Source organism: Lontra canadensis, unplaced genomic scaffold, assembly GCF_010015895.1.
Source record: "Lontra canadensis isolate GAN:19392208 unplaced genomic scaffold, GSC_riverotter_1.0 scaffold17, whole genome shotgun sequence".
In the NCBI taxonomy this organism is placed as follows: Eukaryota; Metazoa; Chordata; class Mammalia; order Carnivora; family Mustelidae; genus Lontra; species Lontra canadensis.
This window is the reverse complement of record NW_022631011.1, coordinates 13,681,527-13,697,585: the sequence shown is the minus strand read 5'-3', so window position 1 is coordinate 13,697,585 and position 16,059 is coordinate 13,681,527.

Here is a 16,059-nt window from a genome sequence, read left to right as displayed (position 1 = left end):
TGGAATAAATGACACTTGCTTGGGAAAATCTTAGAAGCTTATTGGAGAAACTATGCTTTTTAGTTTATTCAGATAAAGTGATGATTAGAGAATGGTAATAACTTTAATTAAATGAAATGATTCTGGTTACTATGCATTTTCAGAGTTTGGAGAGAAAGAGTTTGGGTCTTCCAGAAGGAGATTTTAGGAATGTTTACCTAAATTGCATGCAAGAGGCATGTCCTTGAAAGGATGAACCCAAAGGTTTTATTCAAACTATTTAAAATTTCAGGCACATATCTCATCTCTCCCTAAATTTTCTGCTTAGCAGCTCAGGCACAGGGCTTACTCAGGACACTATGTGAAAAAGTAGCCAAAATATGCAGGCTCCCAGGCAGGGTCTAGTCAGTGGCTCATTAGAGCACAGATTTCAAATATGGGCACCTGGATTTCCTTCTTTTTAATTTTGCAATTGGATTAATGGTTAATGGATGCAGAGAACAAGGTAGCTGGTTTCAAATAAGAGCAATCCTGGCCGGGGCAGTCCCGGTGAATTTACTACTGATTTCCATAGACTAGTGGTTCTCAGACTTCGGTGAACATCTGAACCCCGTGCAGGGTTAGCTCTCTCAGTCCCAGGAGCGCTGGGGACAGTGTCAGATTCATTTGGTCTGGGGTGGGACTGAGGATCTGCATTTCTAAGAAGTTTCCAAATAACGCTGATAGTGCCGGTCAGACCACCAGACTTCAAGATTCACCGCCCTAGATCCGTTCTGTGGGATTTTAAACAGGGCCTCTGGGCTGGGAGGGAGAGCTTGTTAGAGAGGTAAATATTAAGGCTCTTTTCCATCTTGGCCTTAGGAAGAGAACAACTTTTCTTTCCCAGGGGACCCTCCTTCCAATTCCTTCTGATTTTTGTTTTTTACTGTATTCCTATTTTACATCAGTTAAAGTGTGGCCCTGCCTTAGCTGGTAGTGAACTCAGGTGCAGGCCTTCCTCCCTGTTACTCTTGCATCATTTCTTTTTCCTTCAAATGTGAAGCAACACCCACTAATTTTTAGGCAATTTTCCTGGACAAAATAGTGTATGTTATGCAGACCTCCTCTGGAGTGGGAAGGAACCAGTTTCCTTTGGCTCTTAGATTTTACCTATTGAATTTCTGAGTGTTGTACATCAACAAATTGCATAAACTTTAAGGTCAAGACCCTAAGACAGGGAAACTGAAGGCATCCCCAGGAGAGAAAAAGCTGTTTTTTGTTTGTTTGTTTGTTTTGTTTTGTTTTGTTTTGTTTTTTCCTTTGCCTCATACCTGGCTTCTATTCTTGCTAGGACATGCATCCCCAACCCACTCTACACATCCTTCAGAATGCAAACAGTGTATGTCCTCCTTTTACGGGACAGAGAGAGCTAATGATTTCTCTAGAATAGATAGTATCTAAGGAAGGACCAGAAATTCCCCTGGGAAACAAAACTATTTGAAGATGGATGAGGGGATGATCATTTTATGTGCAATAAGTGAATCAGGGCCAAATGCTAAGTATTATACGAAGGGGAATTACACTAAATTCAGGGAAGAACCTTCTAAGAAGCAAATCTCGGCGAGCAACCTAATGGGTTTTTCTGTGAGGCAGTGACTACCTAACCCAGAAAGTATTCAAATGATTCCCACTTTATATGGGAGGTTGGAGTCTATGATATCAGAAGTTCCTCAAATTCAGTTATACTGTGAATTTGCCCCAGTGACTTTTGGAAAATCACCCTCTCTGTTCCTCTTTGACGTTATTCCCAGTGATGACCCAGATTCCAAAGGATATAGATTTCCATAAGGACTCATGGGATTTAAGAGATTACCATCAGGAAAAACTATCACTCCCAGTGTTTAAAAACCAACAAACAAAATGAAAGGACAGCAGATATATACTTTTTTTTTTTGTTTTGTTTTAACCAGAGTCATAGGTGCTTTCCTTACCCAAGGGCTCAAGCACTGAATATACCCATTTGAACAGTCGAAGGTTGACACTACTAACAAGAGGACATTTTGAAAAAGCACATCAGGACATGGCAATTGAGTCCAGCAGCCCCAGGAAGAAGCACATTGCTGTGGCTGGATGTTTCTGGTACAGTGATCAGCAGTGAAATGATTAACAGTGTTGGCATTTAAGTGATCATAATTAGGTTTCAAAGTTAACAGCCCATTGAGATAAATAGTGGAAGTTCACACCTCTCTCAGTGCTATTGTTTATCAGACTGTCAAGCTGCAGACTCAGGAAGACAACATTAATGTGGCTTTGGACACTAATTGCCCAGAGCCAAGTTACATCCACCTGGGAGGGTCCTGTGGGTATTTGTTCAACTAAAATGTCAGAGAATATGCAGTGCTGGGATTCTGCGTTGCCTAACAGCACACAACATTGCCCTGATATTTCAAAGCATAGAAGGCAAATGATACAGGGCGATGTTGTCACAGTGGGTACACAGCTCCTGGCTGATAGTCCATTTGCCTCAGTTTATCCTCTCACATGGCGAGGAAACTGCTCACTTGGGCAAAATGGCTTCTGACAGGGCTAAAAAATGAAACGATTTCAACACAACAACCAAGAACTCTTTGCTCCTCTGGCTCAGATTTCGTAACTCCTGTTATTATCCTAAAGGACTTAGATGCACATTCTATCCGTGCAAGAACATTGAGAGCGTAATTAAATTAATTTTAATAGAATTCTGAATTATTTGTTCACAATTAAGTTTACACGCATGATCGCATGCTGCCTGATGCTCAATAAGGGTGGAGACTGTACAGTTTCAGTTTGCAAATTATTGATTTTTTTCAAAGGCAATCAATAATTAAAGGAGGCAAAAATGGAGAAAAAGAACCGAGCTTTAAAAAAGAATATGCTGCAACATTGGAGGAGGGGTTGTCTTTTCATGAAATTTCTTAAAAGAATGAAGACATTGGGGCGCCGCCTGGGTGGCTCAGTGGGTTAAAACCTCTGCCTTCAGCTCGGGTCATGATCCCAGGGTCCTGGGATCGAGTCCCGCGTTGGGCTCTCTGTTCAGCAGGGAGCCTGCTTTCCTCCTCTCTCTGGCTGCTTCTCTGCCTACTTGTGATTTCTCTCTCTGTCAAATAAATAAATAAAATCTTAAAAAAAAAAGAATGAAGACATTGGTGGTCTGTTATTACAATCACATGAATTGTTATGGAACATTCCTAAAAACTGACACCATCAAACAACTGAAGGGAAACTGAATTTTAAGACTTCCCGTGTCTTGAACAGTTTTTCTTTGCTTTGCCTTTTTTTTTTTCATCCCATGACCCTTTGGGTTAGAGAATGACTGTGGCATTTTCTTTAAAAAGAAGTGTGACCTGGGGGCTTAGCGTTGGCCACAGGACGATAAGTGGCCCCAAGGCATGAAAGGGCAGGAGAAGAGGAAAAGAGAGGCATCTGAGGGCAAAGAAAGACAGGAGCAAGCACATGGGGGGAGGAATGAAAAGTAGCTGAGGAGATAAATAGGTAGGTATCCTCAGTTCCCTCAGGTGCCAGGACCATTGTTTTCTTATATCTCAGTGAGAAACAGATATCTAGCTTCTGCTTCTTTGAAGGCGTTCTGACTTGGGAAGCTTTTCATGAAAAGAAAAGCTTGGGTGCCTGGGTGGCTCAGCTGGTTTAGCATCTGCCTTTGGCTCAGGTCATGATCCCAGTATCCTAGGATGGAGTCCCACGTCGGGCTCCAGGCTCAGCGGGGGGCCTGACTCTCCCTCTGCTTGTGTTCTCTCTCTCTCTCTGACAAATAAATAAATAAGATATTAAAAAAAATATATAGGGGTGCCTGGGTGGCTCAGTAAGTTAAGCCTCTGCCTTCGGCTCAGGTCATGATCTCAGAGTCCTGGGATCGAGCCCTGCATCAGGCTCTCTGCTCAGCAGGGAGCCTGCCTCCCTCTCTCTCTGCCTGCCTCTCTGCCTACTTGTGATCTCTGTCAAATAAATAAATAAAATCTTTTAAAAAAATTATACCAGGAAGAAATGGCTGTAATCTTTCTGAAAGGGTAGGAGGTGTTTCCATCTCTTACTGTTAAATTTTCCAACTGGCATAGCCTGATGCTTAAGGTTCTGAAACCGAGGACTAAAGCCTGCTTCACAGATCTGAACCTGGATGGACTGGAGGGCAGACCCAGTCATTGGAGTCCAGCCCCTAGTGACTGGGGGAAAAAATTAAATAAAAATTTTTTTTTAAATTGTGTTTTATTGTTAGGTAAATAGGAATAAACTCCCTGAGGCCTAGCCTTGTGCCTTATTGATTTTAATATCGTCAATATAAGCTCTAAACCTGGTACAGAGACTTTTCGTTTTTCTTGAGAGAAAGAGTGCACAAGCAGGGAGGAGCAGTGGGAGAAGGAGAGAATCTCCGTGGAGATCAGCACGGAGCCCAGTGTGGGGCTGGATCTCACGACCCTGAGATCACGATCTGAGCCCAAATCGAGAGTTGGACTCTCAACTGACTGAGCCCCCCAGGCACCCCCACAGACTTTTTTTATAAAGGGTAAACAGAATTTATGGTGAACATTTTAAAACACATTAATTCACATCTTTTGTCAGGTGATATTAAAAGTCACTGGGTAATTATACTAATAATTCTCATATCACACACTAAAATTTTTCATATTTTTCAAAATGCTTCCATAATACTTTCAGGTTCTGTCGAACCCTATAGTCCTTTTGTGTCTGGTTTATTTCATTCAGCATAAAGTTTCGAAGTTCATCCACATTGTAGCACTTACCAGCCCTTCATTCCCTTTCATGGCTGAATACTGTTCCATCATGTGGCTACAGCATGTTGTGTCTGCCCAGTCATCTGGGGACGGACACAGGTTGTCCCCATCTCATCGCTATTGCACATAACGCGACAATGGACATTGGCGTACAGCTCTCCGCCTGACTCCCTCCTTTCAGTTCCTTTCGGTATATACATAGGAATGAAATTGCTGGGTCATATGGTCAGTAGAGCAGGTGTATTCTATCGGTTTTCCTTCTCTGGTTGGACCCTGGCTGAGGCAAAGGCACGGGACAGGGAAAAAAAAAAAAAAGAACCCGACCCACCTGCAGATTTGAAAGTAAGCTCTGGTGTATGGGTGCTATCTTTGCTCCAGTTAAAATATTCTACTTTATTTTATTTTATTTATTTTATTATTTTTAAAAAATATTTATTTGACAGAGAGAGATCACAAGTAGGCAGAGAGGCAGGCAGAGAGAGAGAGAGGAGGAAGCAGGCTCCCTGCCGAGCAGAGAGCCCGATGCGGGACTCGATCCCAGGACCCTGAGATCATGACCTGAGCTGAAGGCAGAGGCTTAACCCACTGAGCCACCCAGGAGCCCCAGAACATTCTATTTTAGATACAGAATTATTGACACAGTTGAAGCTCTTACAATCCCACTCTCCCATTCCCTACCCCTCCTCCCATAGGGTAAGGAACATTCTACAGCTGGCGCATACCATTCTGATCCATGTGTACGTATTTTCAACATAGGTAAATGAGCAAACTGCTGAGCGTTGTATTCTGAGTCTTAGAAATTAACACAAATGGCATAATACTTCATCTTTTTTGTAACTTACGTTTTTCACTACTATAATGTATCAAACATCTGTACAAATTTATACATGTAAATCTGGTTCATTTATTTTAACTTCTGAATAGTATTCCATTGTAAAAATGTATCATTATATTTCATACACTTCCTATTGATTTTAGTTTTTTACTATTTCAAACAGTATAGCAATGGATCCTAGGCAGGGCATGTTTCCTTATAAAAATGTGCAAAAATTTAGGAGGTAATTAGAAGCTATCTGTGTCTAATCTGATGTTTATGATATCCCTTGGGTTTGAATTCCAAAGACTACTGTTTTTGAGAAGTTTTACTGGCTAAAAACTGCTTTGACTCTTGGGTACTTTGAATCTGTTTTTAATTCTTCAAAGTTGCTGTTTTAAGTTTCCCCTGTTGAGTAAGGGAAAACCTGATAAATTTGCATGGCACACAATCCACACAGTTATGCCTCCTCAGTATTTAGCTAGCTTTCCCTTTCTTTCTCCCCACTGCCCTGGAGCAAAGGCTGAATTTTAATTTTGTGATGTTATATCTAAATTTTAGCTTTAGCCCATTCATAGTTATGAATTTATAAATCCCCCCTACCCACCCCCAAAAAAGAAACATCAAAGCTCCAAACAAGCTTTATGTAAATTTGCTTTCTCAACTTCATGCACCTGAGTTAAATGAGGCTCATAAGAATGGTTGCAATTTGGTTAATGTTTTCCTCCTGACGCAGAATTTTAATTTGGAATTGTATTTCTGGAAAGGTGGTACAATTTAGGAGGCTGACAATTTAGGAGGCCATTTAAAATGATGCCTTCTCTTTTAGGGAGAGTAGCAGGTCTCCTTCTGGGGTATTAACTAGGCCCAAAGTTCCCCAAGGTCAGGGAGCAACAAATGTCCTTGACACTGAAAAGGTCTGTTTGGAAATCTGAGAAGTATCCAGAGCCCTAGTTGTTGTTTTTAATGCTGTTAATGGGTGACAGAATGCTAATTAGTCAGATTAACTAAGTGGCTGAGTCATACAGTAACCCTTCTCAAAAAAGAAGTTCCCATTTTGAGATGCTAAATGAGGCCATAAAGGCAGCCAACCGTACCATTCTTGAAAGATAAGAGAGTACCAATGAGATTGTTAACATAGCAAGTGAATTAAGTCCCTGGCATGTTGTGTGTGCTTTTGCATCTATATCTATACACCTGTGTACATTAATGTACATATGAATGGGGGGGCAGTTTTCTTAGGTAACAAGCATTTAAATAAATCCGGCGATAAGCCTAGGTTTCAAAGATATTTAATCAGATCAATTTATTCTTTAAGGAAAGCATATTCACAATTTTTATTTTAACTAGAAATTCTAAAACTTAACAATTGAATGATTTTCCTAGAAAATTGTGGGTTTGGGATTTTCAGCAGAGGGACCAGAACGATGGAAGCAGGTTCTGATTCAGGGCTGGGTCTCAGATACAGGAATTTTAGGGCTTGGCCACACTTTCTTGGGAAGGTCCTGTTAGCAAGGATTTCCTAGACCATCTTCAGGAGAATCGAAACTATGTAATCCCGTTTTTAAATCTCTCCCCCAACTTCTCTCGGGTGCTTCAGTGGTTACTCAAACAAAAGGTCTCCGGCTAGAATTCCTTTTGGAGGTGTTTGATGGGCAACCCAGATGTAGTTAGTGTTCGTTCTCCACAGCCAGGACTCCGTTTCAGTTTCTCCTACTCCCCACAAGGTGGGAGCATTAACAGGATCACCAATGCAGAGTTGCTGATGCCTCCTTATTGGAAAAAAGAGGTACACAGGAGAACTTGTGAGAGTAGAGCTTTGAAAGGACAACCAAGCGAGCGAGTGTTCTAAATCCTCCCTGTGTACTGACAAGCAACAATGTTTTTGCTGGGGGTGACCTCCGTATCTCTAGAACCCTCCTGGGAAGGGAAGCGCTTGCATTTTATCAAAAGTCAAGTTAAGAAAAAAAACATGGAGCAGGGATGTGCTCATTTTGATGAGAGCAGGATAGCAGCGTGAGCTGCAGGAGGACGTCTTACAGAAGGTGAACCCAGGAGACAGAGCGTGGTCGGTGAGTGTCACTTCCCTGACCTCCTGATAGGACCTGGTGTGGCAACCGCAAGACGGGAGCATCCACAAGTTTCCTCTGATAGAAGGAAGATGAAGGCCTGGAGAGACGATGCACATGCACCCCACCAGAAAGCAGCTGGGGCTGAAAACAAAACAAAACAAGACAAATTTGGCTGCTGTACTATGTATTTCCTTGTGCCATATTAAGCCATTTGGATTTTGCCGTTGAGTTCACTAGGGTTTGAAGCCAACATTATTTTGAATAAGGGAGTGATATACTCTGATTTTAGAAAGATCATTCTAGCAACCAGCAGAGTAATAAAGCCGCAGCAAGGAGCACGGCTGAGGTGGGGGAGGGGGGGACTTGTGGGGGAGGGAGTCAATGTCACATGGGTCAAGGGTCTCTGCCCCACGCCTGCCTGTACCCAAAGGGTGAAGGCCACGCCAGCAGCCGAGCTGTTCCTGGGCCCTGCCCGGTCTATGGTATCCGAATCTCTGGGGATGGGGTCCAGGAGACTTCTCACGTGCCCGCCAGTGGGTTCTCACGCACATTCCAGTGTGTGGACCGGGTTGTAAGATGCTCCTGGGGGAGCTGCCGCGTTCTTCTCTGGCCGCCTGCGCGGGCCAGTGCCCGCCCCTGCGCTCCTGCTCCAGAGACACGAACTCTTCAGGGTTAACGTTCCATCCTAACGCCAGGAGGGAATGCTTTTCGGCGATCAGGGTTCCACTTGGAAAACCACAACTTCCAGGGAATAAATCAGGCCACCTGGGAATAGTTTAGTCTCTTTACTTGAGAGGAGTGTTTCATCAGCTTTGACTCATCAGAGGATCTGGCCTGCACAGTAATAATCATCATTTCGATGACAACCGCATTTGTTTAAGGGGGGATGGATGATGGCAGGCTATGGAGGTCTGAAGCGTTGAGCAGCAATAACTCCTCTCTCTTTGTCTTTGTGGGCTAGGATAATACCAATCATTCTCTTCTTCCTTCCCCTCGGGACTCTGCCTCGGCAGTAAAAGAGCAGACAGCAGCCTGGTGGGGGTGATTTCAAGGGTACCACGAAGACCTCCAGGAAGGCCTAGAAGGCCTTCTGTCTGCTAGTGCTCGTCAGGTACCGGTCACTGTGAAATTCTAGTGATTTCTTTTATTATTGAAACCGTAGTTATTTAAAATGTGCATTTCCTCTGAGGGGGTTGTAATTTTAGAGTGCCTCTAAGTGAATTTGTAGAAGGCCCCCAAATACGTATGTCTTTACCTTAAAATATACGTATACTACAGTACCAACATTATATGTTATGCTAACACACAAATAACAATGAAGCCATAAATGTATATAAATTATACACCTTTAAGCAAAATAATCCAGCTTCAGAGATTCCTGCTCTAAAACTGGGAAAATCCTATGGATGGACTCCAGAAAAGGTGGGTCAGTGCCCTGAAATTGTATGCAAAATTGATAAGCACTTTCTGGGAGGGGGCTTTTCAACTCAAAAGATATTACATAATCACAGGGAAGGGAAAGAAGATCTACAAATAGGATTTTGCATGGGGTTGGACAGAAAGACACGAATGAAAGAAATGAAGTTGTTTCATGAGCAGATACTGTAAATTAGATACTTGTCTCTGAGACTCTGACTTATCTTCTCTCACTTGACTCCTGTGAGTCTCGCTGAGGGAGGCATGACTATCTCTGCTTTATAAATAGGCAAACTGTGACTCAGGGAAGTTAGATGATTTCCTGAGGTTTAGTCCGCAGGGTTGGGGTATGTCTGGGATTCAGAGAGAAAGAGCAGTGGGCACCTGGAGCTAACGGGCTTTGAACGGAGGGAACTGGGACATCCCAGAGACTCTTCCTTCTGGGTCTCCAAGAAGGAGGGAGCTATGCCCTGATTCAAAGCTAACCCCTCCAGTTTTGCCACTGATTCTGCTTCCTCCTGCCTCTTCTGGGACCGGCTCTCTCAAGCATTCCCTCTTGCTTTTACGTCTTCAGTCTTTCCTGCTGCACAGTGTCCCCAACGCAGTTCACTCTCAACATGGAGGGTCAGCGAGGAGCACGAGATGTGTCATTAAAGCAAAGTCAAAACTTCTCTAGGTGATTCTACCATCCCTGCTGCTTCTCCCCTCCCCAGCCATGAACGATTCTCAGCCCTCCGCGTGCATTCTCTACCCTCTTGCCTGTGAGCAACGTTAGCATTCCCTACTATAAACAACGACAACAAAACATTCTCTTGAAACTGACATGTTTCTTTTTTTCCTCTCAGTCTCCCTCCCTTGGATTGGATTCCTAATACTTCTAAAGCACAATCCTATCCCTCTAACTCTGGTGCAGAAACACCATTAAAGTGCAAAGCGTATAATAAGATACTGTGTTGTCTGCCTGTCTTTCCCCTTCAGTAGACTGTGAGGATCTGGAGTGGTGTGTTGTTTTGTCTCCCTGGGCCTGACGGAGGGCTGAGAAGGGAGCCTGGTAATACAGGGCCAGTGAAGGAATGGCTGGGTTCTGTTGCCTACAATAGCAAACCAAACTCCATACTTTATAAGATGAACAACTATCCAGGTGTGCCCAGAGCGATGGGGTTTTTCAGGCTATGGAACTGTTAGTGTTAAAACTGGGCCATGTTGGTCACCCTATGCCTTAACCTGATATTCCAGACCGAGTGTGTCCTGAACCCTGTTTTCCAAGGTCCATTTGCATCACTTCCTCTTAGACATCCTTCTGTTTTGGAAAAGAGAAGAAAACAAAACATGTCCTTGTAGTTCCCTGAAGGTGGATCATTTGCTAAGCTCGTGGTAAGAACGTAGGGCCTCTGCTGAGTAGCATGGGAAGATGGGGGCGCTATTTTGAAGGTGTTTGGTTCTGTTTGTTGATGGAGGTCATTTAAGTGGAGCTGACCCAGATTGTACAGAAACAGGTATATTTGGATGAGGCCGGGGGAGTGTGGGATGGTGAAAAAGCAAGAAAGGAGTCTGGTGTAGTACCGGGGTTCTCCAAGTGTGGTTCTTGAACCCACAACATCAGCGTCACCTGGAAAGTTGTTAGACATGAAGATTCTTGGGCCTGATCCTGGCCCCACTGAATCAGGCATTCTGGGGGTACACCTAGAAATCTGTGGGGTTGGTTGGTTTGTTTTTGGAGAGGGGGAGAGAGAGAGAGAGGGGTGGGGGCAGAGGGAGAGGGAGAGAGAGAATTTTAAGTAGGCTCCACGCCCAGCACGGAGCTCAGTTTCACAACCCTGAGATCCTGACCTGAGCTGAAATCCAAAGTCAGCTGCTTAATGGACGGAACCTCCAGGAGCCTCAGGATATGTGTTTTAATCAGGGATTGTGATGTAGGCACAAGTTTGAGGGCCACCTCTGGTGACAGGGACAGCTTACTAAGACTCCAACAACCTGGGTTGTAGTGAGGGCTGTCATGGATTATCAGTGAGACCGTGGGGTCTCTGCTTCTCTTTTAACTGAGGGGTTGGAAGGGTTCATCTCTGAAGTGTTATCGTCTTTATGCAAACATTTTCATCATGAGTACCCACTGATACGTTAATGAAACGTTCTTCATGAAATGAAGGTCTTCATGAAGATGTGAAGACCAGAGTCTAATTCCATGGTGCCACATCTGGGCAGGGCTGGGATTCATCCTTATTATGGCTCCAAAAAACCTCTTGGAGGAGAAAGTGGCTGTTCTGTCTCATGTTTGAGGGAATGGAAGTAACCTCCTCCCAAAAATCTCTAACTTGCTCTTATTAGCCTATATGCAACTATAATCCTTTGTCTTACCTTGTGCCAAAACCCTAATTTAATTAACGATTTGACAGTCTCCCTGCTGCATGCCTGTTGTTGTGCTGGGCGCTATGCTGGAGAGGTGCTGTGAGCTGACTTATGCCAATATGATCATCCCCAGTAAGCCTCTTGGGGACGATAGTGTAGCCTTCGACAGCAGAAAGTTGGGAGGGTTAAGATCTCTTAGATTGGGACAACCAGAACATCAGGTTTTAATGACTGCAGGGCTCAGATCGAATTCTGCTGCACATACAAACTTTTTTTTTTTTTCTTTTAGCCAGGAGACACGAAAAAGAGTCATATAACCTGTACTCCGAGCTTGATAAAGTCCCAGCTCTAGGTCCCTCTGAGTGCGGCAACGGCTCCTCGCGTGGACGGCTCACTAGAGGCTAAGAGGTGGTAATTCAGCAGCAGGCTTCAGCTAACATTCCAGCCAGATTCAGACAGGAGAATCCTCTGAGTCAGCAGCTAGACCCAGGACAATTTCCGAATCGAGCCTCAGGCGCCGCTCCTAATTGCACAGGCTATTGGGCTTGCTGGATTCTCACGTCCCGTTCACGCATGAGTGGGAATGCCTGTACAATATTTTGGTCGATACACACATCTTGATCACCACTCATTTCACCAATGAGAAATCATTTCTCATATCCATTACTCTAACAAAGAAAGTCTCTGTTGCTGATCAGCCTAGAGCCTCATGTGGAAGGTGAAGTTTCCATTAGAGTCTTTCAAATTCCGGCCACCACCAGTATTCTCAATCAGGGCCCTGGCCTCCCTCCTTGCAGCTAGATAGAGAACACCTAATAAACCTGTTTATGAGAAAATATTTTAAAGTAAAAGTAAATCGCAGGTAGCATAACTGGGAAATACAAAGAAAGATAAGAATACAAATTTCATAATGTATGAAAATGATATATTGTTAGGTCAGAAATTTCTGGTTAAAGGTTGGTAATCTCATATGATTCATCTCCTTGTTGTTTTTTTTTTTCCCCTCCACTTTTGCTGAGATCTTGAACTCCCCACCCACATCTGTCCATAGACACTGACCTTTGTTCTCTGCCTGAGATGGCTCCGTCTCAATCCTTTCCCTGCTAATTGCTAGTCATCCTGCTAATTCTATCTATGAAATCTGAGATATCATCCTATTATTACAGGGAGATCTGGGCTTCCCAGATATCCCAGGTTTCCTCCTAGGGCTTTTTCACACCCTCTGCTAACTGCCTTCTGAACGCCGTTATTTGTAATTCCTCTGTTAACTCCTTTGTCTGGGGCCCTAGCTCGGGACCTCCCTGAGAGCCAGGGCTGGACCTTCTTAAAGGACAGGACAGAGCAGAAGGCAGCAGGCAGCGTCCTGTGCTCGGCAATGTGTGACCTTGAGAAGTTTTCTTGGGAGGACGATAAGGTTAACCTACGAGAGAATAATGTCCCCAGTGGACAACACAGGCACATTACAGTTAGATGCTCTGTTTTGAGATAGTCTGTATGTGTCATTAACAGTTAGGAACAGAAAAATGATGATGGTGAGGCTGATAGAAAGCCAATGAAAGACATTTTAGAGATGGGGATTCGAGCCCCAGTCCTGAGTCTCCCGGTCCTAAGAGATTGGGATTCACCCACTGGGCTCCTGGGGACCAGTCCGTGTGGGATTGTGGGGTTCTGACTGACCTCCGAGAGAGCTCCCGGCTTCCACAGATCGGTGCAAGGGCGACAAACAGAGGGATGAGGGAGGAATGACAATAGCAGTTACACCAATTAAAATAGAAATGATATCAGCTGGGATCACTCAACCAATTAGCATACAATTTAGTGTAATAAGAAATCAGAGAGAGGGAGAAAGAGAGAGAATGAGAGCAAGAACACTGGTGCCTACCAAGAATAAGAGAGGAAGCAAAAGACCGAAACTTCTGGGTTTCAACGTTGGGGAGCTCTCCCTCGTTTGCCAGCGAGAATGGCACTCAAGAAGGAAGATAACTGCTTCTCTGCCATTTTGGAGCCCAGCATATTATCTTTGGGCAATTTTGACATCTTACTTAGGTCTGTGCCAGTCTGATTTTAGGAAGAGTGTACATTATTTACATGAAAACAAATATAAGCATTAGGAGGCATTTTCCCCCGGCGTGCAATTCCTGCTAAAGAATTTACATTCTTCTAATTTGCTGCTTTACTGCACCACTTAGTAGCCGCCTGAGATGAGCACAATGTCCTCAGTTAGGAAGGTGCTGAGGAAATTTACCCTTTTTGCACTGAATCGCTTGCTCTCCTCCTTGAAGCCACCAATCTCTTACTTGCTTGAAATTCCCCTCTAAGCATCTCTTTTATTTTGTAGCTATCAACTGATCCCCAAGTCACAATGCATGCTTGCATAGACCTGTGATTTTGACGTGGTGCTCTCCGTGTGTTGTTGCAGTGTTTCTCTGATTGACCGTGGCCTTTGCAGAGGCATGTGCTTTATTTATGGTGCAGCTGATGAATTCTTCTTTAAGATGGGGATTCTGGATGTATTTTAGCGATGCACAAACATGAATACCATATGGCAAGTCGCTTCCTGTGGAGTTCAGATAAACATCATGAATAGCATTAATGTAAACCACATGTATTAGCGGTACCCTCCCTCCCAGCTCAGTGCACTTCCAGACCCAAACTGAACCAGGAAAGTGGCTAAGGAAAGCAAGCCGTGAACTTCTCCGGGGTCGGGAGACTGTGGCGTGTTTTCCTCTAGGAGAGGGAAGACAAATTTAGAGTCTTGCTTTAAGCACACAGGAATGCTCCCGTTGTGCCTTTTGCTTGTTGTGTCTAGAGTTTGAGGACTCTGAAGGCTTCAGGAGGCAAACTGTGGAGGAAGATTTGGTGCAACTGTGGACTTCACTCACAGGTTCTGTTAGAATTGAGAGAAATACAGAAAACCATTGGAGCTTTTTGAGGCACCAAAGGCCTGTGCATGGGCAGCTGTGCCTATCACATTGACCCTAAAAGAGTAACTCGCTGGCTCGGGGAGAGTTTTTGTACTTCTTGAGGATGCATTGTAGAGGTGACACTGATCTTCATCAGGACAGAGCTGAGGGCGATGGAGAGTCAGCTGAGTCTCCCGTTCATGGAGACAGATCTTTGTTGCTGAGCTTTATTTTCAAGTATCAGCAGGGAACGAACGTCTCTGCTGTGTTGTTTTTGCTCAACATTTTATGGCTTTAATGTGGCTTGGCCAGATTATCATAATCTATGGGGGCTGTACCCATTCCCGCAACCTAGATTTTCTGAAAGTTTGAAGTTTTTCCATTGTGTTTGTTCTTTCCCCGTGTCCATCTCCTGCTGAGTAAATCCCCCACAGATACAGGGAGATGGGATAGGCCATCCCCTGCCCCCCTCTTGTCTGTTCCTCTCGGCCTTCTTATTTATCGAGTCTCTACGAACCACCAGATGTTGTGCTGCCTGCTTCTCATTGTTCCTGCATTAGCCCCGTTCTTGCTTCGAATTTCACCTCTTCTGTTGAGTTGCCACAGTTGCCCATGGGGAGGAGGACTTCCCATCCTTTTTCTGTTCCTGCCGCCTGCTTCCGCTTTCCTTTCTCTCCACCACAACCTCCCAATGTCTTGGTGACATTAAAATCCATGTTGACCAGATTAACTGTGAGTTAACTAACTGTTGGTGCTAGATTAAGGGTATATTGGGGCTTATTATACCATTTTTCTACTTTTACATAAGCTGGAGATTTTTCATAAGAAAAAGTTAAGATAACCCATGTTGATGACCCTCCGGTCTTACAGTTCCTGAATATGATCTTTATTTCCACATCACCACCATGGGCAAGACCACGTGTTGGACTATTTCTTCCTCAAGCTTTCAGATCATGAAATTTCCTTATCTGAATTCACTTTCCACCTTCTCTTCTCCCGCTCCATTCACTGACTGAATTCATTACTGACCAACATCCAGATCTCACATTCCTTTCACACACTCGGTTCTCAAAATCTATTTGTTTTCATTTTGGCTTTAGTTAAGTTCCTGCCTGGCCTAGGTCCCTTGGATTGGCGCATGGAATGAGTCTTATATCAGCACATTTAATTCCCTACCCACCTGTCTTTATAGGGTACCTGCTCTTCCAGTCTTCATCCCATGGAAGCCCCACTACACATTTTTTCCCCCTGTTTACTTTCATAGCAAATAGACCCCAGGGCACATTACCTGGGTATAGTCCATATGCCAGAAAATAACAAACATTCCTTCAGAGAATAGCTTACAAACTGTCATCATGCCTTTATTTTAACTCACATCCTAGCCATCTAGAGCAGTCCACTAGAACTTTCTGCGGTGATCGACATGTTCTGGGAATCTCTACTGTTCAAAACTAGTGAGCCTGAGAACCTGGACTTCAATCTTATTACATTTTCATGACAATTTTAGTGCTATTTCATTTGAATTTAAATAGCCACATGTGGCCGGTGGGTCCGGAGCTACACAGTGTAGCGTTAGAACTTTGGGCCGTTGCCCTGATTGCATCATCGTTGTTACCACCTGGAGAGTCTTCCTGCCAAAGTGTCCTCTCCATGGCGCCAGCCCTTCTGGATCGGGAATAGTTTCTCTCTTTGTCATCCTTTTGTTGTTGTCTTAGTGCTGGACTGACTTGACGCTGGGCACAAAGATGGAAGAGTCTGGGATG